We start from the raw sequence: 17,402 nt of genomic DNA, 5'->3' as shown, positions 1-17,402 counted from the left end.
GACAGTTTACCATAGTCTACCATCATCCTTTTTTATCTGATTCTTTACTTTGGATAAGTCTAAAAATGATTTGTTGATTTTGGTAAATAACAGAAATAGCAACTTAATAAATGTGGTCTTATTCTTTACTGATATTTAGTAAACACACAACTTGTCAACAACAGAAGTTGTGTTTCAGTATTAACCCTTTACCAGCTGTTCTGCTAATTTTAGACTCATCCACAACGAAAGCATCTGATGGAAAGGAAGAATATCTATTGGAAAGGAAGAATGCCAAATTTGAAAACCTTTTAAAACAATTTGTGGGAAATAGAGCATTTGCTCATTAATGAGCATCTATGCTCCATTCCTCTGTGAAATGATGTTCTTGTGTTTAATTACTGTTCAAGAACTATGCAAAACTGTACTAGAACAGTAACTGATCACTTTTAAGAACAGTTGTATTTGAACAGTTCAAGAATACTTTTTAAGAACAGTTCTTGAATTTTTTAAAGACTATTGTTGTTCTAATACTGTTCTATATTAAAGTCTTAAGTACAATATAAGAACAGTTCATAAATAGTGTTTGCACTTAAAATGTTCTTGAACTGTTCATAAAGACAAGTTGGCACATTTAAAGAATAGTTTATGAACTTTTATGTTCTTAATATGTTCTTGAAATGTTCTTTTTAAACAATTTGGCACATCATAGGAACAGCTTATGAACATGGCAAGTTCTTAAAATGTTCTGCATATGTCTTTGAAAGGAAACTTGTACAAAAACAAGTAGTTGCATCAGCAACATGCAGGAAGTTGAGGTAGCTGTGGTTACAACTGGCTGGTGCATTTAGTGTAACACATTTGGCCCAGTTATAACCCAAAGATTATAAATAAAAAATAACAAACGTAAAGAAAATTCCATATCAAAATAATATGAACATTAAAATTAAATTTATTTTAATTAAAGCACCACATATATCATATGTATCATGTAAGGTGCCATGGATTGCTGGTCACATTGCCTGGATAAAGTAATTTATATTTTTTATATATATTTTTTTTAATAGATTTTTTTATTTATTTTTTGTCAAGATTTTGTCAAGTTATTAGTAACTTTTTTTCATGAAAAATGTGGAATATTTTTTAAAATGACATATATTCACTATCTTGTCAAAAAAAATAAAATAAAAATAAAAAAAAATAAAAAAAAATATTTTATTTTATATAAAATTACTGTATCCAGGCAATGTGACGAGCACCTGTGGTCAACACTGGTTAATTAGTTGTTAAACCGGTTAAATATAATATTTACAAAATACTATAGCCATATTCTAACGTAGCTATATAACTATATTCTAACGGTTACGCATTTAAGACGAAACGCTCTTCACTGGCGGAGATAGTTTCGAACGCCCGCCATTTTTGTCGAAATAATGCGCCAAATAAACTGATGTCTTGTTTCGTTTATTTAAGGTAAGTTCAAGCGATGTAAGGAGTATAATTCAGTAACGTTTATAACGATCTTTTACGCTAATATTATTGTTTAAAATAACATAGCAACATTTTGAAGTAATGAGCAAATATGTTTTGTTGTAATACATTTTCGCGACAAACATACGAAATACGTTTGTGTAGAAACACAGTTAAATGCTTGTTTTTGACTAGCGTTCAGCTAATACTTAATTTATATATATATTAAAGCAGATTTTAAATTTGTTTCTTAACGTTGGTAAGCTATTTTTGTCGAGAAAAAGGATCAATTGTAATGGGCCGGCAGCGATGCAAAAGTGGGTGGGGAAGGTCAAAAACTAAAACCTTTAAAAAAGTTTTTATTGTTTTGAGGAACGATCTTTTAGGGGAGTGAAACATATATTTTTGGCGACATGTTAGTAGGGAGTTAACAAATTTTACAATAGAATATTAATATTTTTTATAAAAAAAACTTTCACATTTATTCTAAAAAGTCTGTTGACATTATCACTTTGTTTTCATGTCAAAATGCTCCAGACTACCTATTTAACAATGTTGTGAGTTCGTTATTATATCTTGTCAAATAAAAAATAAAAGTTCCTCAGGTTAATAATGAAAAGTAGTGGATGAGAGATCATTTCCGGGTTACAAATATGTTAATATCTTTTTAAATATAGCTGCAATCAAAACAAAGACATTGTTGATTGGACAGTTTCAATAACTTCGACTCAGTCACAAATATACTCTTTATGTTTAAAGACAATATAGCTTTTTGATTTGAAATCTGATAAAATCTTATATCATAAAATATGCTCAAATCCTAATTACAGCTTCTCATGTTGCAATGGATAAATGGGTATGAATCATGCTTGTTAAATATTGAACCTCAAAACTAAGAAGAAATTGATTTTTTTAACATTTTTAAATTTTGGTCCTTCAATGGACTTTTGCATCGCTGCCAACCCTTGACCTTTTAAATAACCACTATGCAAGCAAATTATGGTTAAGTGTCTGAAATGTTGTTTCGTCTATTTTAGCCAACCCAAAGGAGCTAACAAATAAATCATCAGTCCTCAAACGAATCAACCAGTGAAGGAGAAAAACATTCAAAGCCGTAAATTGTCAAATCCATCAGTGAGTAGACTATTTTTTAAAGCAAATGGTAAGATTTTCATTCTGGTTTTGAAAACAATATGGTTGGATGTGTGGAGTGGATTTTATATGTAACAGACAAACACTAATGAGAATCTTTAAAAAAAAATCAGACTCAATAAATTTGAGCTCTTTGGTTCGAAAGAATTAAATAAGCTATCATTAATTTATATACCTGCAACATTGAAATCTTAATTCGCACTGATTTGATAACCAACTGGCCGTTAGTTATTTGAAAATGTTGGCAGTACAAATAAATAAAAGAAATATTTTTCAGGTTGGAAGATGGATGTCAAAGTCTTAGACAACGAAAGGCTTCCAGAGTTAAGAAAAGACCACTTCAACAAAAACAATCATGCAAAGAATGACTGCAAAAAATCTTTTTGCAGATGCGTTTCATCATCAAGTGTATAAGGAAAAGGGACCTGGGTACAGAGACTAGATGTAAATGTCAAGGACTGAAATGAGCAATTCAATGGTTTCTTACTAATTGTGTTTATATGCGTCATAAGAAATTAAAACTGTTATAAATGGATGTGTAGTAATGATGAAATTATCACCTTGTGTCGAATGACATTAACTATTCATGAATTCATTGGAAAAATAATGTTCATGAACTGTCAAGTTCATTTACTAAGCAGGAGTTCATGAACTTAGTGGGAGTTCATGAACATGATTTGTCAAAATTGTCATTCATGAATAGTTCATGTTATTCTCATCAAACGCTTGACGTCACTGACATGGATAAGTAATTTGCTGGACTAAAGAAGCTCGATACATGGAAAATGATAAATGCGAATCAATTAATACGCTGTCGTTCTAGAATCAAAATAACAACTGTATGACTAACTTTTGGTAAATACAAAACTGAGTTTGGCGCGCTGATGCAAAAAATTAAGTCATTAATAACTATGCATTTAAACTCCAGAATTACCTTTAAGAACCATTAATGTACAGGTGCATACTTTTTGTTTCTTAAATACAATAACTTTATCAACTGTGTTAGTTTGAATTTTTTATCCATGTTTTTATGCACATTGGTTAAAAGTACATGTTTGAAAAATATAATGATATAATTAAGGAGAGATAACAGTTTTACTTGCGTCTATGCTGTAAGAGCGCAGTAGGGCATGTGAGCAAATTTCATAAAGCATGTTAGAGCATCTTGGGTCATTTGCTTTCTTACCCTACTGCGTTCATACAGCATAAGCGCAGTAAAATGTGAGCAATACTTGTAACTTTAATACATAATCATAAATGAAAAAAATGTTCATTGTGGTAAAACAGAAGCAGTTAAGAAAAGTAATCTACTTTTCATGAAGAATTGAAATTGGTTACCTAAAACTGGAGCTTATAAGAAAGTGTTTTCAATTTTGTTGACTATTTTTTTCATAATAGTGGTTGACATTTTAAACAAGAAAGTTATAATGTAACAATTGTTCAAGAGTTGTTCCTAAAACGTTATCGTTTAACAATTGTTATCACATCTAGTCAGGAATGTACTGGGTAGATTTCAAGATTTTAATCCATGCAAGAACATTTCTAGATCCGTACTTGATCTATTCTTAACGTGTACAAGAACCACTAGAAAATGATAAGAACATTTTAAGAAATGTGCATGAATTGTTCTTGAACTGTTCAAGAACTGTACTTTTACTACTATTTAAGAAATGTGCATGAATTGTTCTTGAACTGTTCAAGAACTGTACTTTTACTACTCTTTAAGTGTGCAGGAACAATTCAAGTTCTTGAAATGTAACAGTTTCAGTTTAAGAACTATATTGAAGACGCTCCAATATTTTACATAATGGACAGTTTGAGGCCTATATCATACTAAATATATATATATATATATACTATAATTTTGTTCTAGTCAAAGTTTGGCGCAAGTTGTTAGCTATTGCAGAGAAATAAGACATTTTTTTTCCTTCTCATATACATGTAAATGGGATATCAACAGAATACAGTACTCGGCATGCTAAACTAGATGACGCCATAAACATATTTTAATCAATTCAATTCCATTTCACTGATTTTGATCTTTGTTAAGTTTGTTGTCAATCCTATTTATGTGACCATGGTCTACCGTGGTATGTGACCATGGTCTACCATGGTATGTGACCATGGTCTACCATGGTAGTTCATGGTCTACCATGGTAGTTCATGGTCATATACCATGGTAGTTCATGATATATCATGGTAGTTCATGATATATCATGGTATACCATGTAACGTCAAATGGCCGCCCCACGGTTTATGACCATGGTGTGCTACCATGGTCTACCATGGTGTGCTACCATGGTCTACCATGGTATCAAACCATGGTAAACCATGGTCTACCATGGTATAATACCATGGTCTACCATGGTGTGATACCGTGGGGCGGCCATTTGACGTAACATGGTAGTCCATGGTCATATGACCATGAACTACCATGGTAGTCCATGGTAGTCCATGGTTATTGGCCATCATTTTCGCAGGGGCAAGTTTTCTGTGTACATGTTCTCTGTTGCTATTTCTCCGAAGGTACAGGGACCCCATTAATGTTTGATTTAAACTTGGAATGACCTCTCTGCTGGAAAATCTCCTCAAAATATTTGAATCTTCTGAGAGTTACTAGCATTAATTTTGTGGAACTTTGAATAGAGACAAAAAAAAATTGTGCAGTTTTGTTTAATTAAATGGATTGATTATAAGGTAACTGGTTTTTTTATCATATTAACAACCAAAAAAGATCATGACTTATCATTTTATTTTATTTTTTTACACATATTAGGCTCTTTGTCTTTGTTTAAAGTTTGACTAAGAGATAAGCTTTATGCATGTACTGTCAAGTATGTTTCACTTTTTTCCCAAAAGAAATGACAAATACTCAGTCAAGGAATGTACTAAGTTTGAAAAGTATCATTCAATTTGTACAATGAAGTTGAAGATGTATAAAGAAATGTTATACACATTTTTTTCCAGACAAAACCCCCCATAACGATGACAATGTACTCGGACAAGATTCTAAGACCTATTTGGTAAATATTTGAATATTACAATAACTTAAAATGAAGACTGACCTCATACTATTATCATATTTTATTAAGTATAATACTTATTTAAAAGTACTAAGTGCTAAAAAGGGTGAGATAAACAATATTAAATGACAGTCAAGAAAAGATGTAGAAGATGTATATGATCTAAAGGGTGTGTGTATTTTTAAGAAAAATCGTTGACAAAGCCTTGGTGTTATTCATGTTGTTGGTTGCATGATTTTGAAAAAATAGAGATATTCAAGTGAATCTTGGTGTACACATGTTTACAAAGACATTTGTAGAACAAATTGTAGAACAAAAAACATTCTGCTGTGAGGCAAACCCTGTTATATTGAACAGATTTATTAAAATGTTCCCTTTTTCAGAAACAAATATGAATAGAGGACTTCTGTAGCAGAATAAGTATAGCCAAACTTGCAGAAAACAACAACCGGATGTGCATCACTAAAGAAAAGAAACAGGTTATTGACATTTCGATATTAAAATACCAAAACCGGTAGTTAAATTAACTTTTTACCTGTACATGTATTGTCATTGCTAATACAACAGTGGAGTGCTCTTGTAAAACATATTTGCAATGATTCAATGTATAAGTCTGGATTATATATTTTGTTATGGTATAACATTTTGTTGTAATACTTGGTATTACTCTGGCTAGGCCCAAAGCTGAAAAAACGTATTTAAGAGTATGTTTTTAATGTTGTAATTTTAAAAAAAAATTTGAATAATGATAGCTAAAATGAAACCTCCAAAATAAATAATACTAAAACTGTTTTCAGGATTTCTCCAAATGTAGAAATGCAGACAGCTCTTCACCATCAACTGTGATCCTTTGTAATTTTGTGTACATATGAAACTAAATGACTGCAAAGAATTTTTTTTTTTTGTTCTTAGGTTGTTGTATGCATACTTCATTATAAATCCCATGATTTTATTTCCACCAAGTGCCACAAAGTTTCCACCAAGTGCCACATTGGCATGGCATTTGGTGAAAAAAAGATCAAAGAAACTGAACATGGCATTTGGTGGAAAACGTTCCAATACTCCACCAACTGCCACGTTGGGGTGGCATTTGGTGGAAAAATTTGCCACGTGGCATTTGGTGGAAAATGTTCCAATACTCCACCAACTGCCACATTGGGGTGGCATTTGGTGAAAAAATTTGCCACGTGGCATTTGGTGGAAAACGTTCCAATACTCCACCAACTGCCACGTTGGGGTGGCAGTTGGTGGAAAAATTTGCCATGTGGCATTTGGTGGAAAACGTTCCAATACTCCACCAACTGCCACGTTGGGGTGGCATTTGGTGGAAAATGGTGAAAAATTATATCAAAGTCCCATTTTCTTCTGTTTTTCATCGTTTTACACCAAGTGCCATCCGTTCCAATACTCCACCAACTGCCACCCATTTTCCACGTCCAATTCATGGCAAATTTAGGGAAGGGCAACAATCATCAGTTAGTACAGTAAGCAGACGCCAACACTTGTCTGTTATCACTGCAAGGGGACGTCAACAATTGTCAGTTAGTACTGTAAGCAGACACCAACACTTGTCTGTTAACACTGTAAGGGGACGCTAACAATCATCAGTTAGTACTGTAAGCAGACACCAACACTTGTCTGTTAACACTGTAAGAGGGACATCAACAATCATCAGTTAGTACTGTAAGCAGACACCAACACTTGTCTGTTAACACTGTAAGGGGACGTCAACAATCGTCAGTTAGTACTGTAAGCAGACGCCAACACTTGTCTGTTAACACTGTAAGGGGACGCCAACAATCGTCAGTTAGTACTGTAAGCAGACGCCAACACTTGTCTGTTAACACTGTAAGGGGACGCTAACAATCATCAGTTAGTACTGTAAGCAGACACCAACACTTGTCTGTTAACACTGTAAGAGGGACATCAACAATCATCAGTTAGTACTGTAAGCAGACACCAACACTTGTCTGTTAACACTGTAAGGGGACACCAACAATCGTCAGTTAGTACTGTAAGCAGACGCCAACACTTGTCTGTTAACACTGTAAGGAGACGCCAACAATAGTCAGTTAACACTGTAAGGGGACACCAACAATCGTCAGTTAGTACTGTAAGCAGACGCCAACGCTTGTCTGTTAACACTGTAAGGGGACGTCAACAATCGTCAGTTAACACTGTAAGGGGACACCAACAATCGTCAGTTAGTACTGTAAGCAGACACCAACACTTGTCTGTTAACACTGTAAGGGGACGTCAACAATCGTCAGTTAGTACTGTAAGCAGACACCAACACTTGTCTGTTAACACTGTAAGGGGATGTCAACAATCGTCAGTTAGTACTGTAAGCAGACACCTACACTTGTCTGTTAACACTGTAAGGGGACGCCAACAATCGTCAGTTAGTACTGTAAGCAGACACCAACACTTGTCTGTTAACACTGTAAGGGGACGTCAACTATCATCAGTTAGTACTGTAAGCAGACACCAACACTTGTCTGTTAACACTGTAAGGGGACGCCAACAATCGTCAGTACTGTAAGCAGACACCAACACTTGTCTGTTAACACTGTAAGGGGACGCCAAAAATCGTCAGTACTGTAAGCAGATGCCAACACTTGTCTGTTAACACTGTAAGAGGACGCCAACAATTGTCAGTACTGTAAGCAGACGCCAACACTTGTCTGTTAACACTGTAAGGGGACGTCAACAATCATCAGTTAGTACTGTAAGAAGACACCAACACTTGTCTGTTAACACTGTAAGGGGACGCCAACAATCGTCAGTTAGTACTGTAAGCAGACGCCAACACTTGTCTGTTAACACTGTAAGGGGACGTCAACAATCGTCAGTTAGTACTGTAAGCAGACACCAACACTTGTCTGTTAACACTGTAAGGGGACGCCAACAATCGTCAGTTAGTACTGTAAGCAGACACCAACACTTGTCTGTTAACACTGTAAGGGGACGCCAACAATCGTCAGTTAGTACTGTAAGCAGACACCAACACTTGTCTGTTAACACTGTAAGAGGGATGTCAACAATCGTCAGTTAGTACTGTAAGCAGACACCAACACTTGTCTGTTAACACTGTAAGAGGGACGGCAACAATCGTCAGTTAGTACTGTAAGCAGACACCAACACTTGTCTGTTAACACTGTAAGGGGGATGTCAACAATCGTCAGTTAGTACTGTAAGCAGACGCCAACACTTGTCTGTTAACACTGTAAGGAGACGCCAACAATCGTCAGTTAACACTGTAAGGGGAAGCCAACAATCGTCAGTTAGTACTGTAAGCAGACGCCTACACTTGTCTGTTAACACTGTAAGGGGACTCCAACAATCGTCAGTTAGTACTGTAAGCAGACACCAACACTTGTCTGTTAACACTGTAAGGGGGATGTCAACAATCGTCAGTTAGTACTGTAAGCAGACGCCAACACTTGTCTGTTAACACTGTAAGGAGACGCCAACAATCGTCAGTTAACACTGTAAGGGGAAGCCAACAATCGTCAGTTAGTACTGTAAGCAGACGCCTACACTTGTCTGTTAACACTGTAAGGGGACGCCAACAATCGTCAGTTAGTACTGTAAGCAGACGCCAACACTTGTCTGTTAACACTGTAAGGAGACGCCAACAATCGTCAGTTAACACTGTAAGGGGAAGCCAACAATCGTCAGTTAGTACTGTAAGCAGACGCCAACACTTGTCTGTTTACACTGTAAGAGGACTCCAACAATCGTCAGTTAGTACTGTAAGCAGACGCCAACACTTGTCTGTTAACACTGTAAGGAGACGCCAACAATCGTCAGTTAACACTGTAAGGGGAAGCCAACAATCGTCAGTTAGTACTGTAAGCAGACGCCAACACTTGTCTGTTTACACTGTAAGAGGACGCCAACAATCGTCAGTTAGTACTGTAAGCAGATGCCAATACTTGTCTGTTAACACTGTAAACCAGGGCTCTCACTAGGCTGAAAATTTTGGGAGAAAGTCAAATTAGGGAGAAGTTGGGAGACTTTAGGGAGAAGTGATACTTTTCGGAACACCTGATACAAAAACTATGCCATACCACACACCTCATTTATATTCACATTCAAATTGATTGCTATAACTATATAAAATGTTCATAAAATGATGTATCATTTTTGGCTCAGCAAAAGTGTATTTGTCAGTGTCACATAGTTTATCTCCAAATAGCATCGAAAATGAAACAAAAACCAAGACAGCTAAGCATTTGAAACAATCAAAATGACCTTATAAATGAACTGTCAAAATACATTAAGTGCAGGGGGTGAATCTTATTTTGGTACATTCGGGATAGGGTACAAATGTCACATTCAGCTATGCTGTTATTTACTTGTCTCTGGCTAAATAAGTTTCAATATGCTGACATTTAAGAACCAAATGACATTTAAATCACTGTCCTTGATGAAAAAAATACCAATACATAATGGGAGGTTGAGAAATTAACTCGGAAAATTGTTCTGACAAAATGGTGATCTTGCCGAATTTTTTGACATCATAAACAGGAGAAAAATACTGTTAGTAAACTCTACATAAAGCAAAAAAAAAATTGTGGTAATTACAAAACAATTTTTTATCACGAACATTTCACTATAACCAATCAATTATTTGTTAATACGTCATGTTATTGATTTTCTTAGCAAGACCTTGCAAATGACCCGAGATGGCTATGACCGTCTGCTTCAAAAGCAACAATCTTGCTTTATTTGTGCAATACATAATTATATCAATTATTTTTTAACTTGATTTGTGCTTGACAAGATTTTTCATAATTATGTCGTATTTTCTATCACATTTTAACAAACTAATATCATTTGATCAGGGTCTTCTCAATGTGCATTCTGATTGGTTAACTTTCAATATCTCCACCTGCTGGCGATGTTATGGTAATTGGATGTCACGGCCCAACTATCGGATTACCAAATTTTATGACTGGCTAATTACGGTTTTTGGACTTATGGGACAGTGGCCAAATACTCACTGATTGACACATTTATAATGTGCTAAAATTTTCAGCAAAGTCAATGTCGCTTTGATTATACAAATGGGCGAAGCCTGGGAGTTTTAGGCGCCCAATTTGCCCAAGTTGCCTCCTCGCAAGAGCCCTGTAAACTAAAGCTGAATTCTATCATTCAAATGTTCTATGCTTTGGCCATATTCTAAAAAGTATATTTTTAGAATCTCAGGTGATCTTATTTGAAAAATTAGACAATCTGAAGAAGACCATTGAATATTTGTAGGCAATGTGTGACTATTCGGGGACAGCTGAACATATTTGAACATAATCTGGAAAAAAGAAATTACACAAATACCTCACCAACACCTTGCAAGGTAAATAAAAATTATTTCTTGGTCATAAAAGGACAAGCTTCTATAATCAAAAGCAATCCAACTAAATTCTCTTCAAACAAGTAACATCTGATAACTGTAAAACGCTACTACTGGACCCACTGATCAAATATTAACAGTGATAGTCCTCATATTATCCTGATGTTATCCTGATATTTCCTGGAATCTGGCACTGACATTTTTCATTCTCATTCAATACCACACAAGGAAAATTAACGACATGAGAGCAAGAAACTGTCAACTTGTCGTTTAAAGCAGTTCTTCCGGATATTTGTTCTTAAATAAAGTAATCTCCTAAGAACAGATGGCTTCAGACAGGAGGAAAATTGATTTTCTCTTTTCTTCTCTTTTCTTATTTCCTTTAAGGCAAAATCACAATTATTTGGTCCAATGATTGTTCATAGCCAAGCAATTTCTTTACAAACATTATGATCTCAAATTTTGACTACTGTGAAATGCTGCAGGAAATTATTAAGAACAAAATATAAACTTCATAAAAATGAGCAATAATTGAAACCTCAACTAATGAAATTGGGTGTGCTTGCCCACAACACTTAAAAAGATATGGTTTAAACGGTTTTAGGGGGATTTGGGGGGTCCCCTTAAGAAATGTTTGTCATTTTTAGTGTGAAATGCTGCATCTTATTTTTTCTCAAATATTGACATTAAAAGGTCACTTGGACAATATAGGTCTAATACAGTTAATCTGTATGATAGTATAATTTAATTGCACACATGCTCATTTTCTTGTAAATATCTTTAGGGGTTTATGACCAACATAAAATAATTTCATTCAACTGCAACAGACAAAGACCACTTCAAAGACAACTCCAAAGCTGTTATCTTTTCCAAAGAAAAACATACAAGCTAAATAACACCTTTCTCATCAATCGAAAATAGTTATTTACAAACCAATCTTTTGGCTCACTAACTATGGATTCTGTTCTGAACACCAGAATTTGGCGACGGGCTATAAAATGTTTTGAAGTGCAAATAATTACAGAGTACACCCAACCTAGATCAACAAGGATGATAACAAGCAAGCATATCAGGCATTTTGGTAAATAAACTTATAAGTCACACCAGGGGGGAGCATTTTTTTTATTTTATTTATTTATTTTAAATAAAAGCATGCCAATTTGCCCTAGATTTATAGTCCAATCAGTTGGCTAGATATGCAATAAATACACATGTCTATTTCAAATAGACCTTCTAGCTTCAACAGAATTTTTCATTTTCTCTGCCTGTATGTAAAATAAAAAATCTTGGTCCACATTTAAATAGGTTAGGAAAAAGGTTAGAGGTAGGGACATGGGTCTTGCACACGACACGTCGTCTTCATATGTGGAACACATGTGGCAAGTTATTTTAAAATCTGTCCATACAAGAGAAAGTTACAGCCCGGACACGACAACCTATACCCTATGTCCTTGTATGCAGCACTCCATTGTGAATAAACACTAAGTGTGACCTTGACCTTTGAGGTAGGGACACGGGTCTTGCACGCGACACGTCGTCTTGGTATGTGGAACACATGTGGCAAGTTATTTTAAAATCTGTCCATACAAGGGAAAGTTACAGCCCGGACACGACAACCTATACTCTATGTCCTTATATGCAGCACTCCATTGTGAATAAACACTAAGTGTGACCTTGACCTTTGAGGCAGGGACACGGGTCTTGCACGCGACACGTCGTCTTGGTATGTGGAACACATGTGGCAAGTTATTTTAAAATCTGTCCATACAAGAGAAAGTTACAGCCTTGACACGACAACCTATACTCTATGTCCTTATATGCAGCACTCCATTGTGAATAAACACTAAGTGTGACCTTGACCTTTGAGGTAGGGACACGGGTCTTGCACGCGACATGTCGTCTTGGTATGTGGAACACATGTGGCAAGTTTTTTTAAAATCTGTCCATACAAGGGAAAGTTACAGCCCGGACACGACAACCTATACTCTATGTCCTTATATGCAGCACTCCATTGTAAATAAACACTAAGTGTGACCTTGACCTTTGAGGTAGGGACACGGGTCTTGCACGCGACACGTCGTCTTGGTATGTGGAACACATGTGGCAAGTTCTTTTAAAATCTGTCCATACAAGAGAAAGTTACAGCCCGGACACGACAACCTATACTCTATGTCCTTATATGCAGCACTCCATTGTGAATAAACACTAAGTGTGACCTTGACCTTTGAGGTAGGACACGGGTTTTGCATGTGACACGTCGTCTTGGTATGTGGAACACATTTGGCAAGTTATTTTAAAATCTGTCCATACAAGGGAAAGTTACAGCCTGGACACGACAACCTATACTCTATGTCCTTATATGCAGCACTCCATTGTGAATAAACACTAAGTGTGACCTTGACCTTTGAGGTAGGGACATGGGTCTTGCAGGCGACACGTCGCCTTGGTATGTGGAACACATGTGGCAAGTTATTTTAAAATCTGTCCATACAAGAGAAAGTTACAGCCCGGACACGACAACCTATACTCTATGTCCTTATATGCAGCACTCCATTGTGAATAAACACTAAGTGTGACCTTTGAGGTAGGGACACGGGTCTTGCATGCGACACGTCGTCTTGGTATGTGGAACACATGTGGCAAGTTATTTTAAAATCTGTCCATACAAGGGAAAGTTACAGCCTGGACACGACAACCTATACTCTATGTCCTTATATGCAGCACTCCATTGTGAATAAACACTAAGTGTGACCTTGACCTTTGAGGTAGGGACACAGGTCTTGCACGCGACACGTCGTCTAATGGTATGTGGTACACATGTGGCAAGTTATTTTAAAATCTGTCCATACAAGAGAAAGTTACAGCCCGGACACGACAACCTATACTCTATGTCCTTATATGCAGCACTCCATTGTGAATAAACACTAAGTGTGACCTTGACCTTTGAGGTAGGGACACGAGTCTTGCATGCCACACGTCGTCTTGGTATATGGAACACATGTGGCAAGTTATTTTAAAATCTGTTCATACAAGGGAAAGGGAAAGTTACAGAGCCGGACGGACGGACGGACGGTGCGATTTTAATATGCCCACCTTCGGGGGCATAAAAAGTACGTAGTTACCGGAAGTAACATTAGCAACATCGATTTTGAACAACCACTATCGATTGTCGCCGATAAAGCATTGTCAGTGACGATTTATAGATTGTACTCCATTATCGTTTCATCACTACTGAATTGCCCGTGTAGAAATCTGTGAAAAACTATTTAAGTAAAAAATTTAACACAAGAAACCTTTTAAATACAACTACATAATTATTTATGGTATTAAAAGGCTTTTAAAAGTTTTAATTATTTTTTTTTTCATTTATTTATTCAAAGATTTTCAGTAAAGGAACTATTTTAACTTGACCTCACATTTTATAAGTACTACATACTGTCATATTCATACTATAATGTAATAACTTTATATAATTTTCTCAACTTATAACTTAATATGTAAAGTGACTGTGATACAGCTACAACTACGGCAATATTTATTTTAATGCATATATATCAACTTTAAATATACTTGTGCAATTTCGATTACAGCCATATTATTATTTAAATATGCAATGCCTCCCTATGCCATGCCGCCAAAACAAAGGACCACAATGGAAATTAGAGTTTTCTCTTTTTTGTCATCTTTGGTTCGGTGTGCCTGTCATGGCTATTGATAATATCATGTATGTATAATTAAATGTCCATGTATGTGCATTCCTTACTGAAATAAATCTATCTATCTACATGTAAAAATCTTAACTCACCTTTCAAAATACTCCTTCCCGCCAGCCAGTCGGTTTTAGATGAATCTATCTGTCAATCGTGCCACACTCTTCCCCACTCCACAAACTAGCCCATACACCTCCCAGCTTCTTACTATTGTGCTATCTCTTCCAGCGCAAAATCACCAAGTCTTTGTCAATGCCTGAAATGGGGGGGGGGGAATATGAGGAGAAAATGTAATTATCTGTTCTGCAATGGGAGTTGCTTCCCAATCAAGCCGGAGTAACGATATTACAAGACGTGAGGAACAGGGTCTCTGGAGATCAGAACCTAGAAATAATGTTGACACCAAACATAGTCATGTGACAGTGTTGTAACAGCTCTGGAGTGAGGAAATTGTAGACAGAAATACATCATGTGTCTGCGGATCGATTTGTACTTTGGGAGGAAATCTAACATGAATAAGAGCGGTCACAGGAACTTGAAAAATGTCCCCGATTTGGCCCTGTCAGAGCGATAGCCAATTGACCTCTACGCTAATAATATTGGCTATATAATGAAGCAAAAGCAAAATAAGACAACACTGCTATAAATCAATGAAATGTAATTTGAAACCAAAAGAAAAATGCAACTTTCGGTAAAACACAACTGTGAATTGACAAACCATCATGTGTGTCCTTGACATTTTAGATAAGAGCATAAATGTGAGTGACATGGTGCTCTACAATTCTGTGAAGTTTGATTGAATTACAATTAATAACCAAGTTATGGCTGAGACATGAATTATTACTATGAAATTCATATTATATAACACTGACCCCAAGTGTGAGATTGACCTTAGAGATAAGAGCACAAATTTTATAAGCACTCACCTTCAATTAGTGCTCTACAAGTATGTCAAGTTTGATTGATTTCCAAATAAAGGTTCAAAGGTTATGCCATGGCTGAGTTCAAACTAGAGCTAGCACTTAAGGTGATAAATACCCCTGAACGCCGCCTCTCATTATGATTTATCATTGTATGAAGTTTTCTGAAATTCCATCAAGTAGTTTTCAAGTTACTGTACGGACAAAAGATTGACTAAAAAAAAATCACAGAAAAAGGCAATAACTCTGTAAATTGATAAAATTGTGTAATAATTCATGTACAATGAACTCCTTCTCATTGTGATGTACCATTGTATAAAGTTTTATTACATTCTATCTGGTAGTTTTCAAGTTATGCTCCGGACAAGAAAAAAGTAACAAAGGGCAATAACTTTGTAATTGGCTGAAATAGAATTGCGGTTCCTGTACACTGCACTTCCTCTCATTATGATCTATCACTTAATGAAGTTTTATTAAATTCCATCCAATAGTTTTCAAGTTATGCTCCGGACCAGAAAAAGTAACAAAGGGCAGTAACTCTGTAATTAGCTGAAATAGAATTGCGGTTCCTGTACACTACACTCCCTCTCATTATATCTATCACTGTATGAAGTTTTATTAAATTCCATCCAATAGTTTTCAAGTTATGCTCCGGACAAGAAAAAGTAACAAAGGGCAGTAAGTCTGTAATTGGCTAAAATAGAATTGCGGTTCCTGTACACTGCACTCCCTATCATTATGATCTATCACTGTATGAAGTTTTATTACATTCCATCCAATAGTTTTCAAGTTATGCTCCAGACAAGAAAAAAGTAACAAAGGGCAGTAACTCTGTTACTGGCTAAAATAGAGTTATGGTTCTTGTGCACTGCACTTCCTCTCATTGTGCTTTACCATTGTATTAAGTTTTAATAAATTCCATCTAGTAGTTTGCAAGTTAATGTCGGGAAAAATATTTGACAGCAAAAAAAAAACAAATAAAGGGCAATAACTCAGTAATTAGCTAAAGTAGAGTTATGGTTCTTAAACACTGCACTTCCTCTCATTGTGCTTTACCATTGTATGAAGTTCCAATGAATTCCATCCAGTACTTTTCAAGTTATACTCCGGACAAACAAAAGTAACAAAGGGCAATAACTCAGTAATAGGCAAGAATAGAGTTAATGTTATTGTACACTGCACTTCCTATCATTATGCTCTATCATTGTATGAAGTTTAATCCAATTCAATCCAGTAGTTATTAAGTTATGCTCCGGACAATGGTAAATTGCAACGGACCGACCGACAAACCGACCGACCGACCACAGGGTGACTCCAATATACTCCCTTCAAACTTCGTTTGTCGGGGGTATAATAACTTGCTATGAAATCCATATCGTATAACAATTGACCTCCAAGTGTGACCTTGACCTTTGCGATAAGAGCACAATGATTATTGCTGAGATGAGAATTCGACAGAGGGACACACAGTCGGAAGCACAGATGTTTTTATTAAATTCAGAGCAAAGTCAGTTTTTTAAAACATTTTTCATCAAATTTATACAGTAAAATATATATTGGATAAGGTGAATCTATTACAAGTGAGCGCCGTGATATATTCCATTAAATTAAAAATAATAATTATGAAAGATAACAAATTTACAGTTTGACCTATGAGGACTGCATACAGGACTAGAGATTGCTTTTTTGAAAAAGGGATCGTCTCCCCCAGTGTGAGGTCGTAGGTGAGAAGTATTCAATGATGGACATGACATTTGTACTTTTGGACTGGAGACAAACAAACATAAGAATC

The 17,402-nt window shown here is 35.7% G+C and overlaps 1 protein-coding gene and 1 long non-coding RNA gene across 4 annotated transcripts in view; one reads left to right on the top strand and one right to left on the bottom strand.

Annotated features, from left to right (window-relative positions):
* LOC128213633 (adhesion G protein-coupled receptor L3-like) overlaps positions 1-17,402 on the bottom strand; it is a 214,121-nt gene that overhangs the window by 183,433 nt on the left and 13,286 nt on the right. For all 3 annotated transcript variants that reach the window (XM_052919613.1, XM_052919611.1, XM_052919614.1), the window contains exon 2: positions 14,786-14,946. The gene's annotated coding sequence lies outside the window, so the exon portion shown is untranslated. The remainder of the gene's footprint in view (positions 1-14,785; positions 14,947-17,402) is intronic.
* Positions 6,011-6,517, top strand: LOC128213647 (uncharacterized). The gene is made up of 2 exons (XR_008257766.1): positions 6,011-6,103; positions 6,422-6,517. It is a non-coding gene; the product is annotated as an uncharacterized LOC128213647 (long non-coding RNA).

Source organism: Mya arenaria, chromosome 13 (assembly GCF_026914265.1).
Source record: "Mya arenaria isolate MELC-2E11 chromosome 13, ASM2691426v1".
Taxonomy (NCBI): Eukaryota; Metazoa; Mollusca; class Bivalvia; order Myida; family Myidae; genus Mya; species Mya arenaria.
This window is presented reverse-complemented; position numbering and strand designations above follow the sequence as displayed.